Here is a 9,015-nt window from a genome sequence, read left to right as displayed (position 1 = left end):
GACAGGCTTGAAGCAGAGTATAGTCTAGTAAGTAGAATCTAGAAGACCTAGGTTCTACTCCTGGGTTCTGGTTCTGCCACAGATCTGCTGTGTGACCTTGGGCCAGTCACTTCCTCTCTCTGCACCTGTTTCCCCTCTCAATCTTTGTCTATCTTGTCTATTTAGATTGATGAAAATGTGGGCTAGAGATTGTCTTTTCCTATGTGTTTGTCCAACACAATAGGGTCCTGTTCTCAACTGGGGCTTCTAGACACTACTGTAATGCATGTAATTATGGACCATGTCCTATTATATATTTGTATAGTGCCCAGCACAATGGGAGCCTGATTCTGATGAAGATTTTTGGCAATCTCATAGGGCAAAGAATCATAGTTGAAGTAAGAGAGAGGAGAACCAGGCTTTCCATATACAGACTTCATATACAGACTTCAAGGCTTTCAGGATTGGGCCCAAATGTTGGTCTCTTTTCTCAGTTACTTGGATTGGAATCCAGCTTAGACTCTGATTTGTATCAATGAAAGTAAGCGTGAGTGAGGACAAAGATGTTGCTGTTTAAAATTTTGCCCCTAGATATTAATAAAGGAAGAATTGCTAAGGGAAGGACTCTGCAGGTCAAAGATAATTGTTAGCCTGGGCTGTTCAGTGGGGCCTAAGTGAGTTAGCCACCTTCAAGAATCCCAGCCTATATGTCCCTTCAGGGATAGCAGTGTTCTCTAGCAATTATCTTGGAGGCACATGCACCCAGATTCACAAAGGGACTTAGGTGCCAATATCCCAGTTTTAGGCACTACTGCAAGCCATGAAACCCCACATGGCTGCCGCCCCACTTTGTAGGTGCCTAAACTAACTCAGCACCTAAATTTTTGCTGTGAAAGTCCCCTAGGTACTTTAGTTTCTGTTTCTGAGCATATACACTGCTGCATCAAGCAGACACCAGGACTCCAATCTAATGCTTAAGCCTCAGCATGCTGCGCACACCTATCTGGCCTGTGGGTCCCGGTCTGGTAGCACACCTAACTCCACACAAAATAGCTGAGAGGACAGAAAAGACGTCCTCCTTCATAACCTTTAGTCCAGTGCTTAGGCAACTCACCCAAGATGTTGGCTATTCCAGTTGAATTCCCCACTTGGCCTGAGGAGGAGAAGACATTTGAATAAGGGTTCCCCGCCTCTCGGCTGAGTGTTCTACCCACTGGTCTCTGGAATACCCTGATGTGGCTATCTTTGAATTTCTCTTGTTAAAACTCTTCCACATTGGAGATATTATTAAATATGCATTGAGCCAGAGAGATGGTGGGAATGATTCTATAGTCCAGTGCTGCATAGTCAACATTAATGTCATTACCCTGTTAATCTTAATCTACTCAGCAATCTAACCTATTGACACTGAACACTCATCTTTATGTTAGGAGTCACAGATCCCATTTAATATTATATATGGTAAAGATCTTAGGCTAGGATTTTCAGAGGAGCCTAAGGGAGTTAGGCACCCAACAGCCATTGAATTTCAATCAGAATTGAGCCTTTGGCTTCATCAGTTACTTTGGAAAACCACAGCCTAAATAATTAATGTAAATAACCTGAGGAAAAGGTTAGAACTTTATTTAGGATCTTCCTCAATTAACTTTGTATATTCATAGATTTAAAGCCAGAAAGAACCATTATGATCATCTCTTATCTGCAGCATAACAGGGACCCAATCATTCCTGACCCAAGCTTAATAACTTCTGCATGATAAAAGTGACCTCTTAACCTTCTCTTTAGTAAAATAAATAGATTAGATTCTTTTAGTCTCGTGTTATAAGTCCACTTTTCCAGACCTCAGTTCATTTTTTAGCTCTTTTCTGAAGCTGGTTGACACCCAAGGAAGATCTGTCCCTTATTGTACACAAACATATGTGGCATTAAGTGTTGGTGAATTAGTGACACAGATTGTTAGGCAGAGTAAACTTCAGGGATCAAGTCCTAAAGGTAACAGAATGTTACGCCATCCATTCTCCAGGTATAAGTAAGTCCTCTTTGACTAAAATAAAAGAAGGCTCTTATTCATCTCGATAAAGATTAGGTCTCTCTATCAGATCTACATCCATTCATATCCCTTTGTATTTACCAGGATTTGCCTATTCTGAGTTAGGCTAATTTGTTGTGCTTTTTTTAGGGTCTTGTTACTTGCATGTGTACAAAAGCTGCATGTCAGTTTGAAATCCTCACATGATCTGCACTTGGCAAAAGGACCTCAGGTGAGTTTAGTTTCTTTAACATCTGTGTAATCTATTGTTTCTGTTTTTTTTTTTAAAGGGACGTGATTGTTCCTGCCTTGTGTTTTCTCTGTCATTCATGCCCGTGCAAGATGAGGGCAAATTGTGTGAATGGTGCTTCCATTCGGATCCAGCAGCATTATACGAGTACTCAGGTTCATACACAGCTCTCACTGACTTCAGCTAGATTCACCAGTGCTCAGCCACTCTGAAAATCAGACTCACAGAACATCAAGCAGGACACCATTCACTTGTGAATAGTTGTAAATCTGGGCCAATGCCATTGGGTTAATAGATCCCTAATGGACCTCCCAGCACTGGGAATATATTTTGTCCATTCATATCTAAATCTCTGCATTATTGTGTGGTTTCCCAGACTTCCTGCACTCAGCCTGCCACTTTTAGGTGCATATATCCCATCTCAGGGATCACCAGATGAATGGCAGCTGTGGTCATAAGAGGCATCCATGCTGGTTCCCCCTCAGATTAAAAGAGAGATGGGGTGTTGGCAGGGTGTTCTCTGTGAGAACTCCAAGACCTTAGAACTCGCTCCTCACCTTGGACCAAAAGACCACAAATTTTGAGACCTTCCAGGCATGTTCATGAAGACACTGGTTTAACATGTGATGAAGATATGGAGAGGCAGAGAGGTTGCTGGCTGGCTGACTTCCTGTTGAAAGGATCATTTGATGCTGCTAGGGTTTTACTGTAGTATTAATGATGCCTTAGGGTTGCTGTTGGGTGCCTACATGCTTTTGAAAATCCCACTAGGCTCCTAAATGTGTTGAAAAATGTGGCCCTTAGGCCCTTGGATAGGTGTTGTTCTTGTTTAAATCTGAATCAATTAATTAATTAATAGCTCTGATCAACCCTAGTATCCCATTATCTAGCCCTCCCTGGGAAAGTACTTTATACTGCCAGGCAAGAGCTCTGTCAGCTACCCTGATTTCAGTAGGATTTGGAGACACTTGCAGCATCTAGTACCTTGTAAGAAAGTCTGGAGGTCAAGCCAACTAGAATCTTAGCTTTCTCCTACATGAGAGGTCACCTACACCCAACCATGACACTATCTTGTCAGCTGATTGGAGATACTGCTCCCCTGAAGGTTTCTGCCTGGAGTCACGCACACAGAGAGCTGGCAAGAAGGAAGCCAAGCAGTAGAACATGAGCTAGGACAAAGATATTTGATAGTGCTATTTCCTTGCTTTGGCACAGATCAGTTGATTATCAAGAGAAATGATCTGGTGTCATGGATGGTGTTGCCCACCTAAAGGGCTCGAGGGGACAACAATGGTCCGTGGCCCGGTGTGCTTAGCACCAATAAAGACACCGAGGGGAGAAAGCAAGCCAAGTTTATTTCAGAGCTCTGAAATGGCACTAGGAGACCAGCATGTCTCAAATCCAGTGCAACAAATACAAACAACTTTTACCTTTTATACTCCAAACTATTTGCATACATCTCTTTGTCTGGCTGTTCTCCCTCACCCCTTCCTTCCAGACAACTGTTACAATAAGCTCTACATAAGCTTGTGAGAAAACTTTCCCAGTCTCTGCGACCTTGGGTTAGATGCCTGCAAACTAACTGCCCCTCCTTCCCCCCGCTCCTTATCTCTATTATTTCTGCTAGTGTGAGTGAAACTGCAGCCATCTGCTAGAAAGCTGACCTTACATTTCTGCTTCAGCCTACTTCAGAGCATGTAAGCAGTGAGCACAGAAGTAGGTGAGAGTTCACAAGATGGGGTTTGGGGGTTCAGATAGGCCCAGAGCAAAAGAGTTTCATAGACACTTTTGGCCTTCCGCTCTCCCGAGTTACCTGGTAGCTATGCCTAGTGGACCCCAACAATGGGATTATCAAAGGGTGCTAAAGGCTTTAGGCGCACAACTTCCTTTGACATTCAGTCGGACTTGGGCACCTATCTCCCTTCTGCTTTTTAAGGAATCCCAGACTCCTTGCCCACCTCCCCAAATTTCTTCCTTTTTAGACATGCATCAGTTTCAGCCGGGGCCCCCAAAGCACTTGGAGCTCTAGTTGATAGCAGAATAATAGGGATTCAAGTCTGTTCCACTGAGGATTCTGCATTCTGATCTGCCAGCAAAAATATATTAGGATTAAAAAATAAGTTGTAGCTTCTCAGCTTTGGAGAAAAGCCACAAGGTATTATGAAGAAATAGATTTCTAGGCAGCCAGAATAGATTTTCAGAATAGATCAGACCAATAATCTATCATCTCCTCTCTGTGATATAGGCCAATAATAGATGCCTCCGATGAAGGTGGGAGAAAATTTGAATTGTGTAATTATCAAAGAACCTGCACATTGGGAAAATTTAATGCTAGCCTCCATCAGTCAGAGGTTTATATATACTCTGAAGCACAAAGGTTTCTGTATCTTCCAGTCTAGGTTCACTTACGATCTGAAGTATGAAGGATTATATATGTTACACATTTCTTGGGCTTTTTTAAAATATTTTTATTTTCTTAATTCTTATTGCCCCCTTATCCATATAGTTGTCCAGTACCTTTCTGAATCTCTCTAAGCTCATTGATATCTTGTTGCAAGGAGTTCCAATGGAGAATCTGAATCACTGATATTAATTTTAACTCTCTCTGGCCCAATGACTATTTTAGTATTTATCCACAGTGGAATAGTTAGTAGGTCAGAGAGATAAAGAGAGAGTGAGAATGACTTTGTAAGGCCATTGTTAGGGCATATATCTGTGTGCCTCTGTTCTAATTATTTATCCAGAGTACAACAGCATCCAGAGGAGAGCCTGGGGAAGGCCCACATCAGAATATTCCATAACCCACTGGTTAGAGAATTTTCCTGAAACAACGGAGACTTGTTGGAATTGTTTCTCTCCCTATGCCTGAGCGGGGACTTGAACTAGCTCTTCCACATTCCATATCAATGCTTTGACCACTGGGCTAAAAGTTATAAGAAGGCTTGGAAGGTTTAGATTTCTATGGGTAAATTTCAGTAAACATTGATTTCACCATACACACAAACTAATGAACCAGTATTTCCATCAATGGCAATTAAAACATACAGATAGGCAAAGCAAGAAAAATGCTGCTTGAGAACTTATTAGGGTTTCATTTGAGGATATTTACTTTGTATATTTTGACACGTGATGTTGACCATTTGTGTTTTAACCATTCTAAAGATTTAACTCAGGGGCTCTCAAACTGGGGGTCGGGACCCCTCAGGGGGTCGTGATGTTATTATGTGGGGACTCGCAAGCTGTCAGCCTCCACCCCAAACCCTGTGTTGCCTCCAGCATTTATAATGGGGTTAAATATATTTAAAAGTGTGTTTAATTTATAAAGGGGGTGAAACTCAGAGGCTTGCTATGTGAAAGAGGTCACCATTACCAAAGTTTGAGAATCACTGCTTTAACTTTTTGAATCTCAATATCTACTGTCATTAAATAATTATTGTCTGATTCCACCATTTTCTGATGTCCCCATAATTCCCTTTGCAAATTTAAAGAACAATAAAAAATCTGAGAAATGCTTAAAAATAAACATTAATATTATCTGTCAAAAATATAAAAAATAGAAATTGCATTCTGCCACGCCAAACTATAAGGTGAGCAGGGCACATGCCCCACCCCCCATGCCCGGGTTTTGAATGGGACCCAATCCAGTAAGGAGCCGCTGAGCACACCTACAAAATCATCTCCCACATGCCCAGCTTTCTATGAATTTTCCATGAGAAAATGTTGACATTGAGGACAGTTATCAATTTTCTGTTATATTTCATATTGATGCTTCTGAATCAAAATTTAGGGTTTTTGATATTTCAACTTTCATATCAATTCAGGATGAAAACAAATATTGGAATATTGGAATATGCCATGAGATGAAAACTACATTTTCCAGCCAGCTCTTCATTTACTGCAATGCTCGTGTTGAGGAAAGTACTCACAAATGTCAGCATAGGTTCCCTAAAGCAGCTCTTAAGAGAGGCAGAAGAATTCCCACCTCTTCGCCAGATCTCCCTATTTAGAGAACACCATTCCCTTTTGTTTTAAATTGTTCTGTGTAGTGCACTCTGCATAGTGCGCCACTAGAGTTTGCTTCAGTTGTTTGATTTAATTTTCTGTCTTTGATTCCCATTGAATGTATGTGTGTGCAGGTGTGTGTGTGCATCTGCTGCCCCCATTGGAGGGGATGCACCCTTTCCTGTGTGTGTGTGTGTGCGTGTGTGTGTGTGCGTGTGTGCTGAAATTCCAGGAGAATGGTTCTGTGGTTCTGACACAGTTTCAGGTATCAGGAGACCTCAGTTCCCATTGCTGGGAATGCTGACTTGCTGTGCTAACCCAGTCTCTTCACCATTAGTAGGTCATTTGATGCGTTGCTTTGAGATCCATATATTGAAGGTGCGAAGGGTATGCAAAATATTATATTTATTATTGCTCATTTTTATTTCAACTCTGTTGTTTCACAGTAATGTCAATTATTATGAAGCTCCGCGTCAACAAATAACCTTGAAGTAAAACATCAGGGGAAAAGTCTCTTCCTACATTGTAGGATCTTTCATCTTGCAAACTCTTTATAGCAAGGGGATGAGACAAAAATCCTCAAATGGTGTAAATCAGTATAGCTCATTGTACAACCATGGAGCTATTAAGATTTACACTAGCTGAGGGACTGGACCTTGGTGTTCTGTATGCTGAGAGAAAACAATGCATTTAGGATGCTGCTTTGATATTAGGAACAATTTAAACTGTTCTTTAATATTTAGGAAAGAATAACAACATTTGTTTAGTACCCACTGGGCCAAAATCCTCCACTGATTTCAACATTCTTACATCGGAGATTAAATTGACCCATAGTGATTTTCATTCTTCAAAGTGTTTTAACCATGTTGGGCTCAGCACCATCAGTTTACTCATACAGCCAATTTTAGTCTGAAGGCTCCCAACAAATGGGAAACCAGTATGAATTGTACAATTCTCATGGACCTGTTTGGTGTCTCTAATATTCAGCACCAATGTTTCTTTCTTTGTCACATCTTACTTATGTGAGTTGTGACTTCAGTGGGAATGCTTGCATTATTATGATTATTCTCATGATGAAGATATGAGTGAGATCAGAATTTTGCCCTCATTTGGAAATCTTATTTGGTAAAACATGGCTGTAGAAGAACATTCCCCAAAAGGGAAGAAAACAAGAAAGACTGATTCCTTTTGAAATTTTCATGTAGAGAGAGAAAAAAATGTGTTTGAAGAGGAAGAATAGATCCCCTAATGCTGGAAACTGGTATACCTCCATTGCTGGTATAAAATGATGTAGCTCATTTAGGGGGGAGGGATAGCTCAGTGGTTTGAGTATTGGCCTGCTAAACCCAGGGTTGTGAGTTCAATTCTTGAGGGGGCCACTTAGGAATCTGGGGCAAAATCAGTACTTGGTCCTGCTAGTGAAGGCAGGGGGCTGGACTCAATGAACTTTCAGGGTCTTTTCCCACTGGGGACTGGACTCAATGACCTCCCAAGGTCCCTTCCAGTCCTAGAATCTATGAATCAGATTTGGATCTGTTGAAATCATCTGTAGTTCCACTAGTGCCAATATGGTCAGATCTCCAGCTGATTTACATTGGCATAGCTTGATTGATGTCAATACAGCTACACCATTTCAAATCTGCTGTTGACTGGGTGCATTTACATATTTATATACAGAACTTCAGCAAGTTTTAGCCTGAAAGGTCCCAGGAGATGGGAAACCAGTTGCTTAATTCACATCCACGTTTGGTATTCCTCAGGTCTAGCTCCACTGTCTCTTTCTTTGTCACCCCTATAGTTGACCTGTTCTGAGAGTGACCCTGGAGAGAACCAGACCATCTCTGATGTTTTCATCCTGGTGGGATTTTCAAACCTTAACAAGCTGCAGATTTTTCTGTTTCTAGTGCTTCTTGTCACCTACCTGGGCACCCTATTAGGGAATCTGCTTGTTATCGTCCTGATAAAGCTGAACTCCGTAGTCCAGACTAGATGACGGGAGGTCAGACTAGATGATCATAATGGTCCCTTCTGACCTTAAAGTCTATGAGTCTATGAGTCCACACCCTGATGTATTTCTTCCTAGTGAACCTGTCCTTCTTGGAAATCTGCTACACAACGAGCGTGGTCCCTCAGCTGCTGGTTCACTTCCTGGTGGAGTGAAAGACCATCTCCATTGTGGACTGTGCAGTCCAGATGTTTGTCTTCACCATCATGGGCCTCACAGAATGCTACCTCGTAGTAGCCATGGTGTATGACCACTACATGGCCATATGCAACTCCTTGCACTACACAGTCATCATGAGTGGCCAGGGATGCGCACAACTAGTGGGTGCATCATGAACAATCAGCATCCTGGTGGAAGTGGTTCACACCACATGTCTCTTCAGCCTGCCCTTCTGTGGCTCCAACCGTATCCACCATTTCTTCTGTGGCATACCGACCAGTGCTGAAGATGGCATGCACGGACACATCTGAGCACAAGATGGTGATCTTCACTTTGACGATGCTCTTCATTATGAGCCCTTTCCTGTTTATAATCCTGTCCTACATCCGCATTATCTCCACCATCCTCAAGCTGCTGATGGTGGAGGGAAGGCGTAGAGCCTTCTCCAACTGGTGGTGACTCTGCTCTATGGAATGGCCCTTATCATTTACCTGATGCCCAAGTCCATTTCCACCCCAGACAGTGATCAAATTATTTCCCTCTGGCCTAATTTTAAAGAAAATCATTCACCATTTATAAAAACCTTTATCC

The 9,015-nt window shown here is 42.0% G+C and overlaps 1 pseudogene; it reads left to right on the top strand.

The window, feature by feature from the left end:
- Positions 1 to 2,158: 2,158 nt before the first annotated feature.
- On the top strand, positions 2,159 to 8,968 carry LOC113405217 (annotated as a pseudogene).
- The last annotated feature ends 47 nt before the right edge of the window (positions 8,969 to 9,015 follow it).

This window comes from Terrapene carolina, unplaced genomic scaffold (genome assembly GCF_002925995.2).
Source record: "Terrapene carolina triunguis isolate 2854851 unplaced genomic scaffold, T_m_triunguis-2.0 Scaffold34341, whole genome shotgun sequence".
Lineage (NCBI taxonomy): Eukaryota > Metazoa > Chordata > Testudines > Emydidae > Terrapene > Terrapene triunguis.
Note: the sequence above shows the minus strand (reverse complement) of the source record. Positions and strands in the feature narration are given on the sequence as shown.